This window comes from Delphinus delphis, chromosome 1, assembly GCF_949987515.2.
Source record: "Delphinus delphis chromosome 1, mDelDel1.2, whole genome shotgun sequence".
Lineage (NCBI taxonomy): Eukaryota > Metazoa > Chordata > Mammalia > Artiodactyla > Delphinidae > Delphinus > Delphinus delphis.
Genome location: NC_082683.1, coordinates 182,316,275 through 182,338,218, shown reverse-complemented (window position 1 = coordinate 182,338,218; position 21,944 = coordinate 182,316,275). Strand labels below are relative to the sequence as shown.

The 21,944-nt window shown below is 42.1% G+C and overlaps 1 long non-coding RNA gene across 1 annotated transcript; it reads right to left on the bottom strand.

Moving 5' to 3' along the window:
• Positions 1 to 2,142: 2,142 nt before the first annotated feature.
• On the bottom strand, positions 2,143 to 21,855 carry LOC132425017 (uncharacterized). Its single transcript, XR_009519323.1, has 5 exons — positions 21,594 to 21,855; positions 8,976 to 9,106; positions 6,479 to 6,647; positions 4,489 to 4,682; positions 2,143 to 2,957 (listed from the first exon to the last, which is right to left on the bottom strand). It is a non-coding gene; the product is annotated as an uncharacterized lncRNA (long non-coding RNA).
• Between the last annotated feature and the right edge of the window lie 89 nt (positions 21,856 to 21,944).

Here is a 21,944-nt window from a genome sequence, read left to right as displayed (position 1 = left end):
TGCAACAAGAGAAGCCACCACAACAAAGAGTAGCCCCTGCTCGCCACAACTAGAGAAAGCCCGGGTGCAGCAACGAAGACCCAATGCAGCCAAAAATAAAATAAATAGTTTTAAAAATCAGAAAGAAAATTCAAATGATTACTAAAGGTCTGGAAAATAAGAATACTAAGAAGATAACTAGTTTATCAACCTTGGTACTATTAACACTGGAGGATAATTCTTTGGAGGGCTGTGTGCATGTGTGTCCATGTGTGTCCGTGTGTGTGTGTGTGTGTGTGTGTGTGTGGAGAACCACCCTGCGCATTGTAGGGTGTTTAGAGCAACCATGCCCTCTACCCACTAGACGCCAGTAGCATTTGCCCTTCAGTTGTGACAACCAAAAAAGGCTGCACACGTTGCCAAATGTCCCCTGGGGATAAAATCACTCCAGTTGAGAATGACTGGGTTAAAGGTTAAAGATATTCAGCACAGGGGGAGAGAGAAATTAGGAGTTTGGGATTAACATGTATATATAGAATAGATAAACAACAAGGACCTACTGTATAGCACAGGGAACCATATTCAATATCGTATAACAACCTATAATGGAAAAGAATCTGAAAAAGACTATTATGTATATATACAATTGAAAATATATACAATTGAAAAAATATATATATACATCTATATATAAAACAGAATCACTTTGCTGGATACCTGAAACCAACATAACATTGTAAATTAACTCTACTTCCATTTAAAAATGGTTTTTAAAAAAGAAATCATAAAGAAGATGTTCAGCACAAAACAGAGCTTTTAATACAGGGTTCAAATACATGAAGGGGCCTCACACTGATGACAGGCAGTAGCTTTCTAATTCCACTGAGGACAGAGGAATTTCAACCCAACGGATTTGGATAAAACATAGTTGATTAACTTCTTGTGAGGCTTGTTACGTAACTACATGGGTTACTGAAAAGGACTGGAATTCCCTCCTTTTTAAAAAAAGTAATTAATTAATTTATTTATTTTGGCTGCGTTGGGTCTTAGTTGCTGCGTGCGGGCTTTCTCTGGTTGCGGTGAGCGGGGGCCGCCCTTCGTTGCAGTACAAGGGCTTCTCTTCGCAGTGGTTTCTCTTGTTGGGGAGCATGGGCTCTAGGCGCGAGGGATTCAGTAGTGGTGGTGCATGGCCTCAGTAGTTGTGGCTCACGGGCTATAGAGCGCAGGCTCAGTAGTTGTGGCGCCCGGGCTTAGTTGCTCCGCGGCATGTGGGATCTTCCTGGACCAGGGATTGAACCCAAGTCCCCTGCACTGGCAGGTGGATTCTTAACTGCTATACCACCAGGGAAGTCCCTGCCCATCTGTAAGATGAGATAAACCCTTTGTTTCTAAGGTAACTCTGATGCGGTCGTTCGTTAGAGAAGATGTGATAGAACACCTTTGCATTCCCCTCTGCCCGCGCGTCCCTTAACCTCGCACAAGGCAGGAGCCTTGCAGGGTTCACGTGCCTGTTACCAGCACCATCCTATCGGTCAAACGGGCCTTTGCCAAACAGACAATGTGAAGTATGAGTGTTGTTATTATTTTGACCTTATTAGGAAGAATAGAGGAATCCATAAAAGTGGTCTTCAGTGTTTTCTTTTGAAGATACATCTTAAAGGGCTTGGAAGAAGTCTATCAGTTCTAAGTTCCACTGGGTATTATATTACCCTGAATTATTTATTCAGTGTAAGTGGTAAGGAGAAGTATTGTTGGCGTCTTTTAAGAACCACAGGGTGAGAACAAGAGGTCTGTGTAAAAGAAGAGTTTGACTTCCTAGAAAAGAAGCTGTTAGAAAGAGGAAGGAATGGCTTGATGCCTTTTAAACTTATTTATATTCCCACGTCGTTCCAGAAAGATTTCAGGCTGAATTGTTGATAATGACGGAATTTTCAAGCTCTTAAATCTACAGTAATATTCGTTACCGAGCAACGTGTGGCAAAGAATTCTTGCAGCCTGTGATCAGGCTAGGGCTTCAGATTCTGGCTGCACAGTGCAGAACAATGACGCTTTGTATATCTCTGCTATATAACAGTTCATTCATGCGAATAGATGAACTAGTCAGATATCTTACTTGGTTTTTAATTATCTTATTTAATTATTTTAATTGTTTATTGTGTTATTTTCCATGTAGGAGAGTTAGGAATAATCTCAAATGTATCAGTTAGGATTTTTTTTCTATTGCAAGTTACAGAAAACCCACTACAAACTGGTGTAAGGAGAAAAACAAAACAGGGATGGAGAAGAGGATTTCCTGGATCTCGTGCCTAAGAAGCCCCAGTGGAGAGCAGACGCGAAACGTGGCTGGATCCTGGGCTAAAAAAAAAGTTCTTTCATTGTCATATGCTCCACATGGCAAGATGGCAGCAGAATTAAAGGAACCTGCTTTTCTAGTAGCTGGAATGAGTCACGTGCCAATCCCGACCCAGTCACGCTCGTCTAGGGACTGTGGGGTTCTGAGAGGTTTGGCTAGGTCACAAGTCACCCCCAGACTCCCCCTCAACCAGATGGACAGAGAGGAAGACTAGATTCCCAAACAAAACCCGGAATTGTGACTGGAGGTGGACTGAACGGGTGTTAGCTGAGAACAAACGCCTTTCGCACACGTTCCTTGTATTTGAATATTTCAGTGAAGCTCTCAGTTTAGGACGGTTACGCTGCAGTCTGTGCTCCCTGCTTGTCTGGTGTGAAACTCCTCGGATTCAAGCTTTGTTCAGCAGTCAAAGCGGAGTCCCAACGGCCAGCGTCAACTGCCAGGCTAGTTGTTCCAAAGCGTCGGGTGCCGGGCTGTGAGTGCGTCCGTATGGTGAGCTAAGAGCATTCCTCTAGATGAGGACTTTGTTTTTTGTTTGTTTGTTTAATTTTTATTGTATATTGAAGCATAGGTGATTAACAATGTTGTGTTAGTAAGACCAATATACGATATCGATATGCGGAATCTAAAAAGAAAGATGCTACAAATGAACTTGTTTACAAAACAGGAAGAGACTCACAGACTTAGAGAATGAATTTAAGGACTTGCCTTGTAACATCACGGAAACCTTCGCTGGCACAGAGTAGCTGCTGGAGACGAGAGGCCCTGGGGCAGCACCTGCCCACCTCCAGGCAGACCCCCCAGAGTCGGACACTGAAGGCTCTTGGCTGGAGGACCCGACCAGACACTGTGGAATGCCCAGGCGCTGCCCGAGGCCCTGTCCCAGCCGAGGGCGAGTCCCACTCACAGACATCCTGAAACCATCACCAACCAGGGACCCTGCTGGCGCTGAGCTGCCTCCTCCCGGACTTCTCCTTGGCGAGGTCGGTACCCCTTCTCTGTTCTCCCTACTCTTACTAAGCTGTGCTGTGTGCTCATCACGTGCACTAAATCCTATGATTCCTGAACTGAATACTGGCTCCGTTCTGTGTGTCTCCACTCCCGTGACCCTTACGCAGCCTCACCGCTGGGCCTGGTGACAAAACCAGGACACACTGTCATTATGCTATGTGGTCGCATAGATTCTATTTAGAGTTATCGTGGCAGAGATGCCAAGAGCCCCCCACGCTGCCTCTTCCCTCCTTCCAGAGCAGGGAAAGTTTTACCCTGGCCAGACACACACTACCTCTCCCAGCTCCCTGACAGCAGGTGCAGCCACGTGGCAACGCTCCAGCCAATGAGATGTGACGACAAGTGATGTGTACAGTCGCTAGGTCTTGTCCTAAAAGTGAGTGTGGGTGAGGCTACCCTTTTCTAATAACATACATATATATTTTAATATAATATACATGTAATTTCTTATATATAATTTATACTTCATTATTTATTATATTTTAAAAAATATATAAACCTGTATTACCAATATTTCAAAGAGCAAGCAATGTTTACCCTGGGGAACAGAAAACTTAAGAGAGTGGTTTTAAAACCACTTTTAGGGACTTCCCTGGTGGTCCAGTGGTTAAGACTTCGCCTTCCAACGCAGGGGCTGTGGGTTCGATCCCACACCCCCTGCACTGGGGGAGCTAAGCTCCCACATGCCTTGTGGCCAAAAAACCAAAACATAAAACAGAAGCAATACTGTAACAAATTCAATAAAGACTTTAAAAATGGTCCATGTCAAAACCGAAAAATCTTTAAAAAAAATAAAATAAAACCATTTTTAAAGATTTTAGCGTATGTTCTTGTTTTCTAACCACTGAAATAAATTTCTAACCTCAACAGAGCATCACGGCATCTAAGGAAAAGTCCCCAACTGCTAACCTTGGCTGTTCCAAGGAGCTGCTATTGTCCAATAGGATGGCTGTCCCCTCACATTCCCTAGACTCCAGGTAGGAATCACTGACTCGGGGTGGGGATGAGAACACTGTCTCTAAGACTTGAAGTGCTGTCCTGGGAAATGGGGAAGACTGGTTCCTGGTGAGGCAACAGTGAAGCTTCATAAAATGTGGCTGAGATTTCCTATTGGAGGTGTTTATAGAGAGTGGATGGTTACCTACCAGGGATGCTGTCGAAGGACCTCACACCTTGCCTTTCCACCTTCACTTGGATTGCACCTTAATTTGAAAAGTGACCCCGTGGCGTATGGCCCTGGGAGACCAGGAGACAGTCTTGCTGCTTTGGAGTCAAAAACGCACCAAAGGGCTTCACTGGTTGGTTTGAAATATTTGGTCTTCTAAACTCTCGTTCATTCCTATGAAGACATACAGAAAAAAAAAAAATTCCAAAGACAAAACACACAAGAAATCAGAACATCACCATCTTCGCCAGGCCTGCTCCAACCCCCTTGACCAGCGTATCACTTGCAATCGACTCTGAAGAATCAAACGTGTAAAGACCAGGGAGCTCAGTACCCTCATGAAGTCGGTGGCTTTTAGAAAAATCATCACCTTCGAGCTGTAGATGTTTCACTGACGCCCGCCCTTGGGAAACAAGCTCATGAACTCAGCAAAGTCTGAGAATCTGTGACTGATGAGGTTTAATGTGCTGACTTGTAAAGGGTGTGAGCTCTGGACAAGAAGGTTGAACTAAAAGGCACACCTCTTTAATTACAGGATTTAAGCCAAGAAAAGTCAAAGACAGTGGGTGGGGTTTGTGACCCTGTCTCTGCCTTTAGTAGAGAAAGCCTTCTGGGTAGCTCTTGAATTTTTTTCTTTCTTAACGACCAGTTTGTTTAAGAGCCAAATAAGGGTCACGTGTTACATTCAGTTTCTATGTCTCTTCTAAGCCATGGGTTCCTCCTCCGTTTCAGTCAGGCTCACTTCCTTTCTTTTCCTGGAAATGTATTTGTCATTTGTTCCTGTAAGTTTTTCCACAGTCTGAATCTTGCTAATTGCATGCCACTGACGTTGTTTAAAAGCCTCCTCTGTCTCTTCTGTTTTCTGTAAATTCATACATCTAGAGGCTCAATCAGATTTAGGTTCAATTTCTTTGGCGTGAATACTGTGTAAGTGGTTTTGCGTGCTTCCATCGGGAAGCAAGGAATATCTGTCTGTTTCTGTGACGCTGGGATTGTTCAGAGGGCCCAGGCCCTGCCAGGCTGACTCATAACACTGTCAAGTTCTGTCCTTTTTTCACCTAATGCTTTTAGCAGCCGTTGGTGATCTTTGCTTACACCCGCTCTTTCACTGGAGGCTGCAGCCCTGTGATATTTCTGGATCTATGAGGCCTGCTTCGCTTCTTAGCTGGAATCTCTCTACAAAGGGAAACCATTTCATCAACCAGTGGTTACCCTCAGGTACAGTTTGTACAGGAAGGCCAGACAAGTGTTTGATTCTTTCTTTTTATTTATAAGTTGTTAGAATGATAGGTTGGTTCCTAAAAGAAAACTATGACTATTTCTTCTACTCACAAAACTTCTGAGGCCAGATGTGTGGGATTCTCTGTCCCATGAAGCAATTCTGACACTAACTACCCAAAGTTAGTGCAGACGGGCTAGAGGCACAGTCCCTCAAGACCATCCCCAACTTGAGATGCTAGTTGCAAATCCCGGGTACCTGTACTTCTGACCAACCAGCTATAAATCGGAGATCCCCACAACCCTCACCTCAGCTTGATCATTTGCTCACAGAAGTTAGGAAAGCACTTACTATCACCCATTTATTACAAAGGACACAACTCAGGAACAGCCAAAGGGACAAGATGCACAGGTACTGGGGGAGGGGTGGGGCATCCATGCCCACCACTCCCAGGACTTTGACGTGTTCACCAGCCCAGATGCTCTCCAAAACCCGTTGTTTAGGGTTTTTACGGAGGCTTCATTTCTTAGGCGTCATCGATTAAATCATTGGCCATTGGTGATTAAGTCCATCTCCAGCCCCTCGCCCCTCCCCCGAGGTCAGTGGGTGGGGCTGAAAGGTCTGACCCTCTAATCAACCCAGCCTCCCCTCAGTCCCATCCTTAGGGTCTTTTCTAAGTCATCTCATTAACACAAACTCAGGTGTGGTTGAAAGAGGCCAGTTACAAATAAGCAAAGAGGCCTCATTTTACCCGATCGCTCAAGAAATTCCAAGCGTTTCAGGAGCTCTGTGCCAGGAAGCCCGTGTAGACACCAAACACATATTTCTTATTATGTCACAGTTCCCTGGCGTCCTCTGTGGGTGACTCACGGTTCCTTCTTTTCTTTTCTTCTTTTTTTTTTTGTCATTATGAAATCTATCTACATAAAAGATAAACATAAGAAAGGCTAAGCAAAATGATTTATTACATTCATTTTCCAATGTTTTATGTTGTAAAAGGAAATCGATTCCACATCCTACCGTATAACATATTTAAGCTACTACGGTGTCTTAAGCTGTTCCAGATGCTCTACCGAAGTACCACAGACTGTCATTCTGTAAACAAAATTTATTTCTCATAATTCTGGAGGCTGGGAAGTCCAAGGTCAACACCGTGCCAGCAATTCGGTGACTGGCGAGGGTCCAGTTCCTCATTCATAGACGGTGCCTTCTCACCGTGTCCTCAGGCGATGGAAGGGGCGAGGAAGCTCTGTGGGGTCTCTTTTATGAGAACACTAATCCCACTCATGAGGGCTCCACCTTTATGACCTAAGCATCTCCTCAAAGTCTCACCTCCTAAGACTATCATGTTGGGAGTTAAGATTTCAACAGATCAATTTTGGGACGACACAGACATTCAGATTATAGCATATGTTTTTTTTTAAAAGTAATTGCAAGGTAAACTAAATACTGATATTTTTACTCACAAGATGAAAATTATAATTATAGACATACAAATTGATATTTGGCTATTTACAGAAAGCAAGTGAGGTAAAGTTGCAGCAGCCATATTCATAGGGAAATCTTATTTGATTTAGGAAATGTAGCATCTTCACGTTTCTCAAAGTTGAATCCTAATCCAGAAATATTTGTAATGCTTTTTAGGAATAATCCAAGTGGCACACTTGGATTAGGTAATCCTATTACCTATTAGGTAAATCTATTACCTTTCAGAGAAACAAGCTAACCAAGCTTGTGGTACAAGCTTTTGTAATGACCCACTCTTATAAAAAGGAGATACTGGGACTTCCCTAGTGGTGCAGTGGATAAGAATCTGCCTGCCAATGCAAGGGACACGGGTTCAATCTCTGCTCCGGAAAGACCCCACAGGCCGCGGAGCAACTAAGCCCGTGTGCCACACTACTGAGCCTGCGCCCTAGAGCCCGCGAGCCACAACTACTGAGCCCTCGTGCCACAACTACTGAAGCCCACATGCCTAGAGCCCGTGCTCCGCAACAAGAGAAGCCACCACAGTGAGAAGCCCCAATGAGGCAATGAAGAGTAGCCCCCGCTCGCCACAACTAGAGAAAGCCCGTGCACAGCAACGAAGACCCAACGCAGCCAAAAATAAATAAATAAATAAAATTTTAAAAATAAATAAAAAGGAGATACTCTAGGTGTAGGAACGAGAATGTTTAAGGTGGAGAATATTAGGGGCCAGGAACTCCCTTTGGTTGTTATCTTACCCAATGAGAATCTGCAAACAGCTCCTGTTAGCAGCTCTCTCTACTCTGAGAGCCACCAATTACCTTAAACTGGAAAATAAATTCTTATCGTTTAGTTGGTAACTTGGTAGATTATTACATCCTTGTAAATCATTCAAATATTTTTGATGTGCCAAGGCCTACAAAGGTGTTGGTGACAAAAAGGGGAAAATTCAGGGTCTCTACCCTCAAGGAATTACAGCAGGTGAGGCAGACAGGAGACAGGCAATCTTAGCAAAGGGCTCTGATAAAGCCTCAGTGTGATTCCTTTTCCTCCAAAATAAGTATTACATAATAATCCTGAGTGGAAGCGTGTATCTTGTACTTGACAGCATTTCTCCGACGCGCCACCCTCTGGTCTTTTGCTTAATAAGCGAAGTCTCCAAGGGGTACACACACAACTGCATCCTCCGCTCTTTGACACAAATCTGGGCTGTTACGTAGCAAACACTTCTGACAGCGGGTTCTAGCCCAGCTGCGGGTCTGCCTGCATCGCCATATAAGGGCTTTCCCTTTTCCACCTTAGAATTCAGGGGCAGGTCACGACTGCAAAGATGTAAACGTTTACGTAAGTGGTCACTGAAAAACCAGCGTTGGTTTCTAAGCTTTTTTCCCTTTTTTTTTAAGCTCCAGACCAAGTATTTAAATGAAATCACCCCTTGGTAGAAAACTGAAGGCTGCTACCCACACTCCCAATTTCCAGGCGCCTCTGCAGAACTCCGGCTGTTTCTCAGAACACTGACTTCAAGGATAAAAATTCAAAAACATAAGCAAAAACCTTCACCTTGAAATTTCTTGCAAAGGCTTATGTTCATGCTCTTTAAGAACATATATCTTCTTGCTTCACATAATAATAATAATTTCTATTTTATACTGCTTTTAACTTTCGGAAGTGTTTTTCTATGAATTATAGCAGATTTTGTGGTCTGGTCCTCCTGCCCCTTTTTAATGTAGTTATTTCTAATTTCATGGCCTATGTCTAAGAAGAAAATTTGATATTATTACCTATTCATGGATTTTTCTCACTGTTTAAGCAATGTAGCCTTTTGACTAAGTAGATCTCTTTTAAGCAAGTATGACTTGAAAGTTATTTTCCTTAAGCCCAGTTATCATCTGATACTGATTGATCCACCCACCTGCAAAAAAGAATTAATCAACATATTAACATATGCTATAATAAAGAGAAAATCTCCAATTCTTTAAAATACTTTTATATAATCTTTCAGACTATTTATAATCTATTTTAACACAGTCATTTTAATTCCCACAGTATATTATTATACTGTCAAATTGAAATTTAAGATTTTTTTTTTTTTTTGCAAAACACTGTTGCTTGTATTTATCACTGTGAAAGGATTACCACCAAATGCTAACCCGTCATGGGGTAAGGGAAGGATGTGCTAAAGTGGATTAAAGTATTAAACCCAATTTGTGAAACCACACTGAATATATTACCATTGCAAATTAAGATTTTTAAAGTGCAGAGGTTCTTGGGATGCAGCAAACAATGAAAAGTCAAAAATGGAAAGGCATGCAGCCTGGAATGAATCACCACACAAGACGAGAAAAGTAGAAACACCCACCAGATATCATTATTTGATGGAAAAAAAAAACAGAAACGTTCCTCTATTCTGCAGTAGAGGACAGTTAGAAGATGTAGGAATGGCTTGGGAGAATGGAGCAGTTTGCTTCTGAAGACAGTGATTTAACTTAAGAATGGTCTTGGGGCTTCCCTGGTGGCGCAGTGGCTGAGAGTCTGCCTGCCGATGCAGGGGGCACGGGTTCGTGTCCCGGTCCGGGAAGATCCCACATGCCGCGGAGCGGCTGGGCCCCGTGAGCCATGGCCGCTGAGCCTGCGAGTCCAGAGCCTGTGCTCCGCAGCGGGAGAGGCCACAACAGTGAGAGGCCCGCGTACCGCAAAAAAAAAAAAAAAAAAAAGAGAATGGTCTTAAACCCAAGAACTTCTATACTTAATTCTAAGAAGTTACCTTGCTGAGACAACAAACCATTGAAACGAATAACTTTCTTTTTTCTTACGACTAGAAACGCTTGTTCACTGCAGGGGATACAGATGAACAAAAAGATAAAAACCAGCATAAGCTCACCTTCCAGGAAGAGCTATTAACACTTTAGAAAGCTTTCTTGAGATTCACGTACCGTACAATTCACCCATCTTAAGTGTATAGTTAAATATTTTAAAATATGTGTACTGGGTTGTACAACCATCACCACAGTATAATTTTAGAACATTCCATCACTCCAAAAAGAAACCCATTAGCCATCACTTCCCATTTTTCCCTACCACACAGCGGCCCTACTCAGCCCTAGACAACCACTGATCTGCTTCCTGTCTCTGTAAATTTGCTTATTCTGGACCTTTAATATAAGTGGAATCACAATATGTGGTCTTTTGTGACTGACCTCTTTCACTTCGCTTAATGTTTCCAAGATTCATGCAAATTGTAGCATGTATCGGTACTTAATTTTTTATTACTGAATAATATTCCAATGTATGGATATGCCGCTTTTTAAAAATCCATTTATGACGCACATTGGATTGTTTCCAGGTTCTGATGGTCGGGAATAATGCTGCTATGAATATTCCTGTACAAGTTTTTGTTTGAACACCTCTTTTTGAGTCTCTTGGAGTGTAGGAGTAGAATTTCTGGGTTACACATGGTGACTCTATGCTTAACATTTTGAGCAACTGCTAGACTGCTTTCCAGAATGGTTGTGTACCACTTTACACTCCCATCACCAATGTAAGAAGGTTCCAGTTTCTCCATATAACACTTCTTATTGTCTGTCATTTTTCTCTTTTAAATAGCAATCCTAGTTGGTGTGAAGTGGTATCTCCTTGTGGTTTTGATTTGTATTTCCCTAATAAATAATGGTGTTGAGAGTTTTTTTCTTATGTTTATTGGCTATTTGTATATCTTCTATGGAGAAATGTCTATTCAAACTGTTTGCCCTTTTAAAAATTGGGTTACTTTTCTTTTTATTGTTGGGCTGTCAGACCTCTTTATATACTCTGGATATAAGCCTCTTATCAGATATATGAATTACAAATCATTTCTCCCAATCTGTGAGCTGTCTTTTCACTTTCTTGATATCATTTCTAGCACAAAAGTTTTAAACTGATCTATTTTTTTCTTTTGTCCCTTGTGCTTTTGGTGTCATATCTAAGGTTTTGCCTAACCCAAGGTCATGAAGATCACTCCTATGTTTTCTCCTAGGAGTTTTAACATCTTAGCTCTTACATTTGAGTCTGTCCATTTTGAGTGAATTTTTGTGTATAGTGTGAGGCAGGGACCCACCTTCATTTTTTGCATGTGGATATCTGGTCCCACCACCATTTACTGAAAAGACTATTCTTTCCCCTACTGAATTTTCTTGGCACCCTTATTGAAAAACAGTTGACCATAAATGTAAGGATTTATTTCTGGACTTTCAATTTTATTCCACTGATCTAAATGTCTACTATTAATATTTGCCACAACTCCTCCCTCTTTTTTTCTGGGTATTTATTAATATTTTTCAAAATAACTGGATCATACTAAATACAGTTTTTAACCTTTTTTTTTTAAAAGAAATCACTAACATCCTCTCATGTCATTAAATATTCAACATAAGTTTTAATGGCTGCCTTTTATTCCATTGTACAGATATACAATATTAATTTAATTCCCTTTTGGTGAATATTTAGGCTGTTACCACAACAACATTATCATCAAATGACGTAAAAAAAAAATACACCCAAAATATACCTTATGTGTATCAGTAATTAGTTTATAAGGAAAAAACCTAGAGTGGGAATTGCTATGTAAGAATATTTTTAAGTCCTTGATACATATAAGAGCTTAAGCGTCCCTCATTGAAATCTTGACTAATTCTAAATTCACATTTTATCATAGACTTACACAAAGAGGGACATCTCAAAACTAATAGTTTTTGATAGCTTGACTTAAAGTCAAATAACCAACTCTTCCCCCTGTCTTAAATATCTCAGTTTAATGTTATTTTCTTCTCCTATATGAAGTACTGATTTGTTTTGCTGCACTAGGTAAACTGTCACTGAAAGTGAACATTTCAAATGAAGCAACTGAACGAAACCACCAAGGTTTGTGGCAGGTGTGCTGAAGTTAACCCCACAGTACAGAATCTAAGTTGGATACGATGGGAAAGGAAGACATAAGATGGCATACATGTTGGGAGAAAATAGAGAAATTAATAGACTAGTGGTCCCAGTGTGGTTGAAAAATGATCACGGCAGGAAAAGTAGGGCAGGGAAAACTGGGAGGAAGGAAGATTATTGCCAGATAAGAGAATATCTGAATTGCCGCTCTCAATATGTCCACTGCTGAGAAATTTAGAGTTGCCTTGGAAAAACTTAAGATCTCTTGAGGGGACTTAGCTGGTGGTCCAGTGGTTAAGAACCTGCCTGCCAATGCAGGGGACGCGGGTTTGATCTCTGGTCCGGGAAGATCTGACATGCCGCGGAGCCACCAAGCCTGTGCGCCACAACTACTGAGCCCACATGCCGCAAGTACTTAAGTCCGTGCGCCCTAGAGCCCATGTGCCACAACTACTGAGCCTGCGTGCTGAAACTACTGAAGCTCGCGCGCCTAGAGTCCATGCTCCGCAACAAGAGAAGCCACAATGAGAAGCCCGCGCACCGCGACGAAGAGTAGGCCCTGCTCGCTGCAACTAGAGAAAGCCCGCGCGCAGCAATGAAGACTCAACACAGCCAAAAAAATAAATAAATATTTAAAAAAGAAAAAAAAAGATCTCTTGAGAATATAATGTCCCAGAAACAGGCCTAATCTTCAAAGGGACAGTCCACGCAGCATCTTTCCCTCTGGAAAATGGACGCACACTGGCAGATTTCTAAGTGTTCCAACGGGCACGGCTCTTGTATGACGTCTTCAGAGTATACCAGCTTTGCAGTGTTTAATCTAATGAAAACTGTATGTACCTCCCTTCGCTAAGGTCTACATATGCAGACTTTATAGTGTAGGGGACCAAAATTTCCACCCCAAAATGTCTCTTTGGGACATGGATTATTTTGAGTTGAAAACAATCAAGGCCAGAAGACGCAGGGAGAAACTCTGACCTTCCCCCAGCTGCCTAAAAGAATTTCGATAGAGGGCCTGTTCCCGAAATAGAGCTATCGCCAGAGATCTCTGCAAAGAATACGGGCCGGGCCGGTGTGGTGGGGAAGTCGGCAGGGCCTGGAGACCAGAGTCCACTCTGTCCCATTGTGTCTGCTGGCTCAGCAAACTCGCTCACCAAGCATTTGCTTTTCCATCTCCATGTAAATGGCCTTCCTCCCCTTTGAGGTCCCAAACCACTACCCGTAACTTCCTCTTTTGTCTTTAGTTGAAGATGGTATTTAAGGTGAGGGTTTTGGCTGTTTGGGGGAGTTACTCAGTTTTTGTGGATCTCTCCCATGAAGACATGTTATGAAACTTTGCGTGATTTTCTCCTGTTAACGTTTCATGTCAATTTAATTCTTAGACCATCCAGAAGAACCTAGAAGGGTAGAGGGAAATCTCTTCCTCCCTGACAATCGCTCAGTACCAGTGTACTTTTTCTAACCATCCAATGACTTTGTAAGTTCGAGGGGTATTTTTAAGATTTTTTTTTTTGATGTGGACCATTTTTAAAGTCTTTATTGAATTTGTTACACTATTGCTTCTGTTCTATGTTTCGGTTTTTTGGCCGCTGGGCATGTGGGATCTTAGCTCCCTGACCAGGGATAGAACCCGCACCCCCTGCATTGGAAGGCGAAGTCTTAACCACTGGACCGCCAGGGAAGTCCCATAACTTCAAGTTTTAGGATGAAGTTTTAGATTTGTAACACACACCTAGTTTTAACTAGACACCTCCTAATTTGGCATCCCAGAAGCCTCACTGCCAAGAACTATGTAGTTCTGTGAATACATCTGTGCCAGGAGTTTGGGCAGAAGGAATAATATGATTACCAAGATCATTAACTCTATGATGTGTTCAAGATTAGTAGGAAGACGTTTCTAAAATTATTAACAATAAAATATTTATCACACTATTGTATTAAATTCATCTCTATAAAAGCTTTAATCTTCCTGCTCTGCTCTGTGGTTAGAATAAAGCAACTCGAGTGTCAACCATGGTTCCTTTCTTTCACCCGCCACATCCAGTCAACCAGGGAGAGCTAGTAACCCTACTTCTTATGCATCTCTTGATTCCGTCCACTCCTCTGTATCCCCATGGCCTCTACCTGCGTTCAGGCCACCGTCTGCTCCAGCCTGAATTATTACCTCAGCTTCCTCCCTCAGTTTTACGCCCAACAATCTTTTCTCCACATCGCAGCATGAATGAGAAATAAACCACTGTTGTTGTTGTGTGCCACTGAGACTTGGGGTCACTTGTTACTGCAGCATAACCTGGCCTAAGCAGATGACCCCTAACTTCTTTCAGTTCCTTGCATGTGCCGTACTCTCACTTTGGGCCTTTCCCTCCTCCTCTTTTTCTTGTGTCAATTGTCCCAATTTATCTTTGGCCTTTCAGATCTCAGCTTAGGTGTCATTTCCTCTGGAAGGCCTTCTCTTTTCCCCCACGTCTGGTTTGTGTTCCCATCCTACACACTCCTCCGACATTCTGTACGTCCCCTGTCACAGCACTTACTGTGTAATTATCGCCCCACCTCTACTGTAAGACAGAGACTACGTCTTTCTTGTTCATCATTGTATTCCTACGCTCGCCATGTGGTAGATGCCAGAAATCCCTTGAATGAGTAAATCAATTTTTAGAACTTGAAGATTCTGTCATAGTGTTTATCGGGAAAAGTCACCGACGGCAGAAAGTAGTTGAGTCCAAGTTGTGGTCTGATTCATTGTGATGACACAAGTGAAAGAAGTATCCATGGCAGCCAAATGCTATCAACCTGTGCTTTCCTGTCTTCCCCTCGACGTAAGTTATACGGGTTTCCAAGCCTCCCATACTAAAGGAATAAGGAGTAATATATATATTTATAACTGAATCACTTTGCTGTACACCTGAAACTAACACAACATTGTAAATCAACTATACCCCAATTAAAAAAAAAAAAAGGAGTAGCTATAAACGAATAGGTGTGAGACTGAAGGTCCCCGGAATCAAAGAACGATAGGCATTATTAGTTCTGTACATGTCTGAACAGCGCATGAGGATAACGTACAGGTCAGCTCACATTCTTGCAGCATTTCCGGTTCTAAGACACAGCCTAAGGCAAACTCTTAGCATGGTTATGCAGGATGTACGCATTCCACAACTCTTGTCTAACTGAGTCACCCTGGATAGTTTCCTGTCCCTCCCTGCCATAAAGCATAATGCACAAGAACAATGCATTCATCGTGCCATCTGTGATCCCCACGTGAACTACCATGGGTAAGGCTTCCCGTGGTCCCACAATTAAAAGACCATCTGAAAACCATGTCGGTGAAGACGTTTTGTGCAGAAAGCAGGAGTCGCAGCTTAGGTTAACTAGACTGTGCTCTGGTGAGACCTAGGAGGAAATCTGACTCTGAGCTCATTACAAAAGAGCATACGGTGGGGTAGAGCCACATGTGAGGCCTGAGTGGTTCTGAGGTTGACTTATTAACGCCAAAAGATGAAGGGCTTGATGTTTAATAGTAGGCTTCATGCAGCATGCCTAACTCACGTGCAGAAATGAGTTTAACTCACTAGGCTATATATTAAGAATGAAACACCCCACATGTAAAAATTGCCTAGTTTTTGAAAAAGAAAGAACAGAAGAAAAAGACTGACTAGTTTTCTTAAAGTCATAGTAAGAAGAGGCATGCATACAACAAGGGTCCAAATCTTCTATGAGAAAACTGATGAGCGTCAGGCAGGGCAGGGTTATGCAACACGTATTAGCTTGAACTAGTTCTGAGGTTTCCAAAGGATTAGAAAGTGCTGGGAATGCTAGAAACGACGGTTAGAACCAGGTCCCTTGATTGAAAGTTAAGGGGACATGGTTTTAGGCCCAACGTAAAGAAGCACTTGTGGGGGCTTCCCTGGTGGCGCAGTGGTTGACAGTCCGCCTGCCGATGCAGGGGACGCGGGTTCGTGCCCCGGTCTGGGAGGATCCCACATGCCGCGGAGCGGCTGGGCCCGTGAGCCATGGCCGCTGAGCCTGCGTGTCCGGAGCCTGTGCTCCGCAACGGGAGAGGCCGCAGCAGTGAGAGGCCCGTGCACCGCGATGAAGAGTGGCCCCCGCTTGCCACAACTAGAGAAGGCCCTTGCACAGAAACGAAGACATAACACAGCCAAAAATAAAAATAAATAAACTAAAAGTCCTTAAATAACTCATGGTTTAAAGAAGAAATAACAATGGACATTTTAATATACGAGAACTGAATAAAAATACTATGTATCAAAACTTGTGGGATGCAGAAAAAGCAGTATTTGAGGAAAACTTATAGCCTTAGATGCTTATATTAGAAAAATAGAAAGATTAAAGGTGAATATGCTAAACTCATTAACTGAAAAATAGAATAATCTGAAGACAGTAGTAGAGAGAGAAAAAACATAAAGCAGTGAAACGGAAAACAAACTTGCAATAAAGAGGATCAACAAGGTCAAAAGTTGATTCTTGGGAAACATACAATGAGACAAACTTTTTGGTGAGATGGATTAAGAAAAAAAATGAGAGAAAGATCAAGTCAGTATTAATGAAAAAGAGACATAATATTATATATAAAATACATTTTAAAAAGATAAAATGAAGAACTTTCTGAAAGTAAATATGAAACAGTTGAAAAGAACATTAAAACACATATAACTTAGCAACACTGACCCAAGAATTCCTTAAGAAAGGCTGAATAGTTCTATGACTGTGAAAAACAATAAATCTAAAGGTAAGAATCTTTCTACCCACACAAAAAAAAACTCGACACCCAGATAATTTATAGGGAGCTCTGCCAAACTTTCAGCAGATAGGTCATTTCAATATTATATAATTTATTCCACAGAATAATGGAGGAACAAAAAGAAATATTCCCCAATTCATTCTTTGATGCCTGTAAAACCATGGATAGAGTGAGAAAGGAAAATTACAGATCAATTTTACTTAGAAACATAAACTTAAAAATCCTAAACAAAATGTTAACATAAAATATCAGATATATAAAATATATTATGGACAAATTAGGCTTATTTCAGGAATGCAAAGGTGTTTAACATTCGAAAAACCTTTAAATTATAAATATAATTCTTCATATTGCTAGATAAGGGGGAAATGCTTTTGCTGATCTCAACAGATTAAAAAAGAGAGGAAAAAAGCATTTGATATAATCCAGTACTCTTTCATGGTGAAACTTTTAGCAAATTCACAATGAAACAGAACTTCCTTAACTCAATAAAGGGTATTTGAAAAACCTGCAACACACGTCATTCCTAATGAGGAAATGTGTGAATTAAAGTATTTTAAAACCAGGAACTACACAAGAATGTCTGCTATCATCACATGTGTTCAACCCCGTGCTGGAGATGGTAGCCAGCATGATAAGGTAAGAGAAAGAAAAGGAAAGGAAAAACAAAACTGTCATTACTTAAGATGTGACCCTCTAAATAGAAAACTAAAAATAATCTACATATTATTGGAAATATGAAGAGCATTTAGCAAGGTGGCTAAAATATCAATATGTGAAAATCAATTTCATTTTTATAAACCAGCAAATAATTCAAAAACATAAGTTTAAGGACTTCCCTCGTGGCGCAGTGATTGAGAATCCGCCTGCCAATGCAGGGGACAGGGGTTTGATCCCTGGTCCGGGAAGATCTCACATGCTGCAGAGCAACTAAGCCCATGCGCCACAACTACTGAGCCTGCACTCTAGGGACTTCATGCCACAACTACTGAGTCCATGTGCCACTACTACTGAACCCCGCATGCCTAGAGCCCATGCTCTGCAACGAGAAGCCACTGCAATGAGAACTAAGAGTAGCCTCCACTCGTCACAACTAGAGAAAGCCCACACGCAGCAACAAAGACCCAACGCAGCCAAAAAAATAAATAAATAAAAAGTCACCAAAAAATCTTATTAAAAACAAAAACATAAGTTTAAGACACATTTATGATAACAACATAAACTGTAATGAATCTAGAATAAATCTGACCAAAGATGAGCAAGTATCTCTAGAGAAAATTAGAAATTCTATAGAAATCGTTAAAGAAAACCTAAATAACTAGAGATATATAGCAAAATCTTACTATAGGAATTTCAATTCTCCCCCCAAATTGACCTACAGAATTAATGCATTTCCAATCATAATCACATCAGGACTTTTTTGTGGAAATTGGCAAGTGGATCCTAAAATGTATGTGCCCGAAAAAAGGGCCAAGAATAGCCAAGCCAATCCTGAAGCAAACCTGCTCAACCAGACAGCAAAATGTATAAAGCTATAGTAATTCAGGCAGAAGGGTACTGGCACAGGGACAGAAAACTAGGAAGAGAATAGTGAGTCCAGAAACAGACGTTCACACTTTGGAGCCTTGATATATGACCAGAGATGGTAACCGCAGGTCACTGGAGAAAGGATTCTAGTCAATATAGGGTGTTTGGACAGTTGGCTGGCTATCTGGAAAACAGGAAAGGAGAGGAAATGGATCCCTACTTCACACCAGACAAAACCCAATTCCCTATGGATTAATGATTTAAATGTAGAAGGCAAAACTTTAAAAATTTCCCCCCAATTCGAAGAAATACCTTTCAGATAGCAGGGTAGACAAGGATATTTTTTTCTATTTGATAGACTTTATTTTCTAGAGCACCTTTAGGTTCACAGCAAAACTGAGAAGGTACAGAGATGCCCCGTCTACCTGCTGCCCCTACACAGGCCCAGCCCCGCCATTATCAACGCACCCCCCCCACCAGATGGCACGTTTGCTTCAACGAACCTACAGACATGCATCACCATCACCCAGAGTCCATGGTTCACATTAGGGTTCACTCCACTTGTTGTACATTCCACAGGTTTGGACAAAGGTATAATGACATGTGTACCCCATGACAGTGTCACACAGAATAGTTTCACTGCCCTAAATATTCCCTACGCTTTGCCCATTCATCCCTCCCTCCCCTCAACCCCTGGCAAGACCAGGATTTTTTTAAGACATCAAAGTTTGCTAATTACAGAGGAAAGGCTAGACATATTTAACTACGCTAAACTTAATATTTATCTAAAGATAGTATAGAAATAAAGAAAGTGAAAAGATCTTGGACTGGACCCTGGCCTGGGGGTGCGGGGGATTGCTCTAAATCATTGGTCCCCAACCTTTTTGGCACCAGGGACCGGTTTCATGCAAGACAATTTTTCCACGTACAGGGGTTGGAGGAGGGTAGTGGAGAGATATGGTTCAGGCGGTAATGTCAGCCATGGAGAGCGCAGATGCTGCTTCGCTCGCTCACCCACCGCTCACCTCCTTCTGTGTGGCCCGGGGTTGGGGACCCCTGGTCTAAATGACATTATTGGAACAACTGATGAAATTTCAATGTGGACTGTATATTAGACGTATCATATCAGTGCTAAATTACCTACATTTGAAAATTGTTCTGTGCCAACATAAGGAAACATCATTGTTTTCAGAGGTGCATGCTGCAACTTACTCTCAAATGGTTCAGCAAAAATAATTTATATCTTGTCTCTCTTACACACAAATACAGCAAACTGTGAATCTATGTGAAGGGTATACAGGAGTTCATTGTATTAGTCCTGAAACTTTTCTGTAAGTTTGATATTTTTTTTTCAAAATCAGAAGTCAAAATTTTAAAAAAATATTTGAAAACACACGCTATAAACAGGGAGAAAATATTTGCAACACATACAATTGACAGAAGATTGGTATCCGCTTAGAAGAGGAAAAGAAATATGAATGAACAATCAGCACGTGAAAAAATGTTCGACATTATCAGTAATTAGAGAATGCAAATTAAGACCATAATCTTGTACCAATTTACTCTCAGTAGACTAGCAAAAATTAAGAAGTTTGACCAAAACAATGATTGGAAAGAATGTGGAATAACAGGAAAGGGCTGATCCGTGCTGGTGGCAGTATAGATTGGTACCAGCACTTTGAAAACATTTTGGCAACATCGTGTAAAGCTGTATACCCCATCCCTCTGATCCAGTCCTGTTACTCCTGGGTTCAACTGAGACGAGTGCAAGAGGTGTGCACAGGAAGGCCCTTGCCAGCCTTGTGAGTATCACCCAGGCAGGCTCAGGTTTTGTCAGGCATGAGCTTATGTAATTGGAGAAAAATCACAACAAATTGCAAATGTGACAAAACCCAGGAAAGCACCATACTAATTTTAAAATTAACTGTCTCACACACCTCTCTACCCTTTTCTTTCATTCTTTTGGCTGCATAGGCTTAATCCCCTCTTTATATGACAATGATTTCCACAACATCACTTTCCATAGAGAAAATGAGAAGACTGCCCTTCTTCTAACATAGTTCACTGAACATTTTTTATTATTAATATTTGGGATGTAGAAAACATGTGTCTTCACATCCAGACAGACTCACTGTAGTTCTGTTATAGGGTTATGGCCTACAAACTCAGAGAATCTGACAAATTTTACTTTGTGTGATTCTCATCATTAAAGGAAACATGTAAAGTGCATTTATAAACATAGAAGCATGACTACGTTCCTGACAGGAGAGAACTTCCAGGTCAGAACTGGATCCTCCACTTACAATTTTACACATCTGAGTTTTTTCAGATTAGCTTCCAGCTCCCTACATTTCAAACTAGGTTTCTGCCCCAACACACACATAGGTCAGGTGCTGGATGTTGTGGGACATTCCTATTCTGATATGACCATCTGTTCATGCACCTTCCTACCCTGGGGCGAAAAGCAAGAGCCTGACATTGAAGACTGCAAACCTCACACATACTCTCCACTGAACTCAAACGCATCCCTGATGCAACCCACCTTGGCTCAACCCCAAATGCCTGCAGCCGTGTATCACCCAAGCTGAAAAGGGCTGAAGGAGGGGGCGCAGGAACGTAAAGAGAAAGTGGCCCTCTTCCATCGTGGTTTAAATGTCTTCCTTCTGTAGATTTTACAAACATATGACCATGGGAACACACTGGCAAGGCTCCTCTTTCGGGTCGATGGGAGAGACCCATGGGAGGGGCCCTGAAACTCCAATTTCATTAGCTTCACGGTCGGTTTGCCTCCAACAATAACAAAATACTGGAGACAAGTGTCCACAGAAAAATGGATAAACAACTGGACATAAACGACTTCACAGAAACGCAATGTTACAGCAGTGAAAATAAATGTTCTACAGCTTGCTTACACTTAACAGCTTGGGTGAATCAAAGAAACGTTCAACGATAAAAGCAAATCCCACAAGACTGTGTATCATTTGTATAAAGCTCAAACAGAGAAAAGTCAAACAATATATCCTTTGGGAATGCCTCCACCTATAATCAAACGACTAAGAATGTCAAGGAGAGACAAAGTTCAGGACACGGGTGGTCGAAGAAAGACGCAAGGGGTAGAACCCGGGAAGCGCCCGTATATATGCTCCACGTGGATAATGTGGAGTCACAGGCTTCCGTTTTCTCAGTGTGCTTTAAAACTTACATATTTGCTCAACATGTGATTTCGTGTGCATCCAGTATTAGCCTGAAAGCGCTGGAAGTCCTGGAGCCCCGCGTCCCTCCTTCCGGTCCCGCGCTTTCCCCGTCACTTCACTGCCAGCGGCTCGGGGACCAGCTCCAGCGAAGTGCGACCCCCGGGACCCACCCGGCACGTGACTGTGTGACTATCCCCGCAGTCGGGTGGGGCGGGTGGAAAGGTCCAGAGTATCTCACGTGCACACTAAACCTGCTCCGTTAATTCCAGTTATTCGCCGGCTAGAAGCAGATCAGGGTTCGAGGCCCACGGGGCCCCACCCACTGCCCGTAACACCCCCCCCGCCCCCGCCTCCAAGCT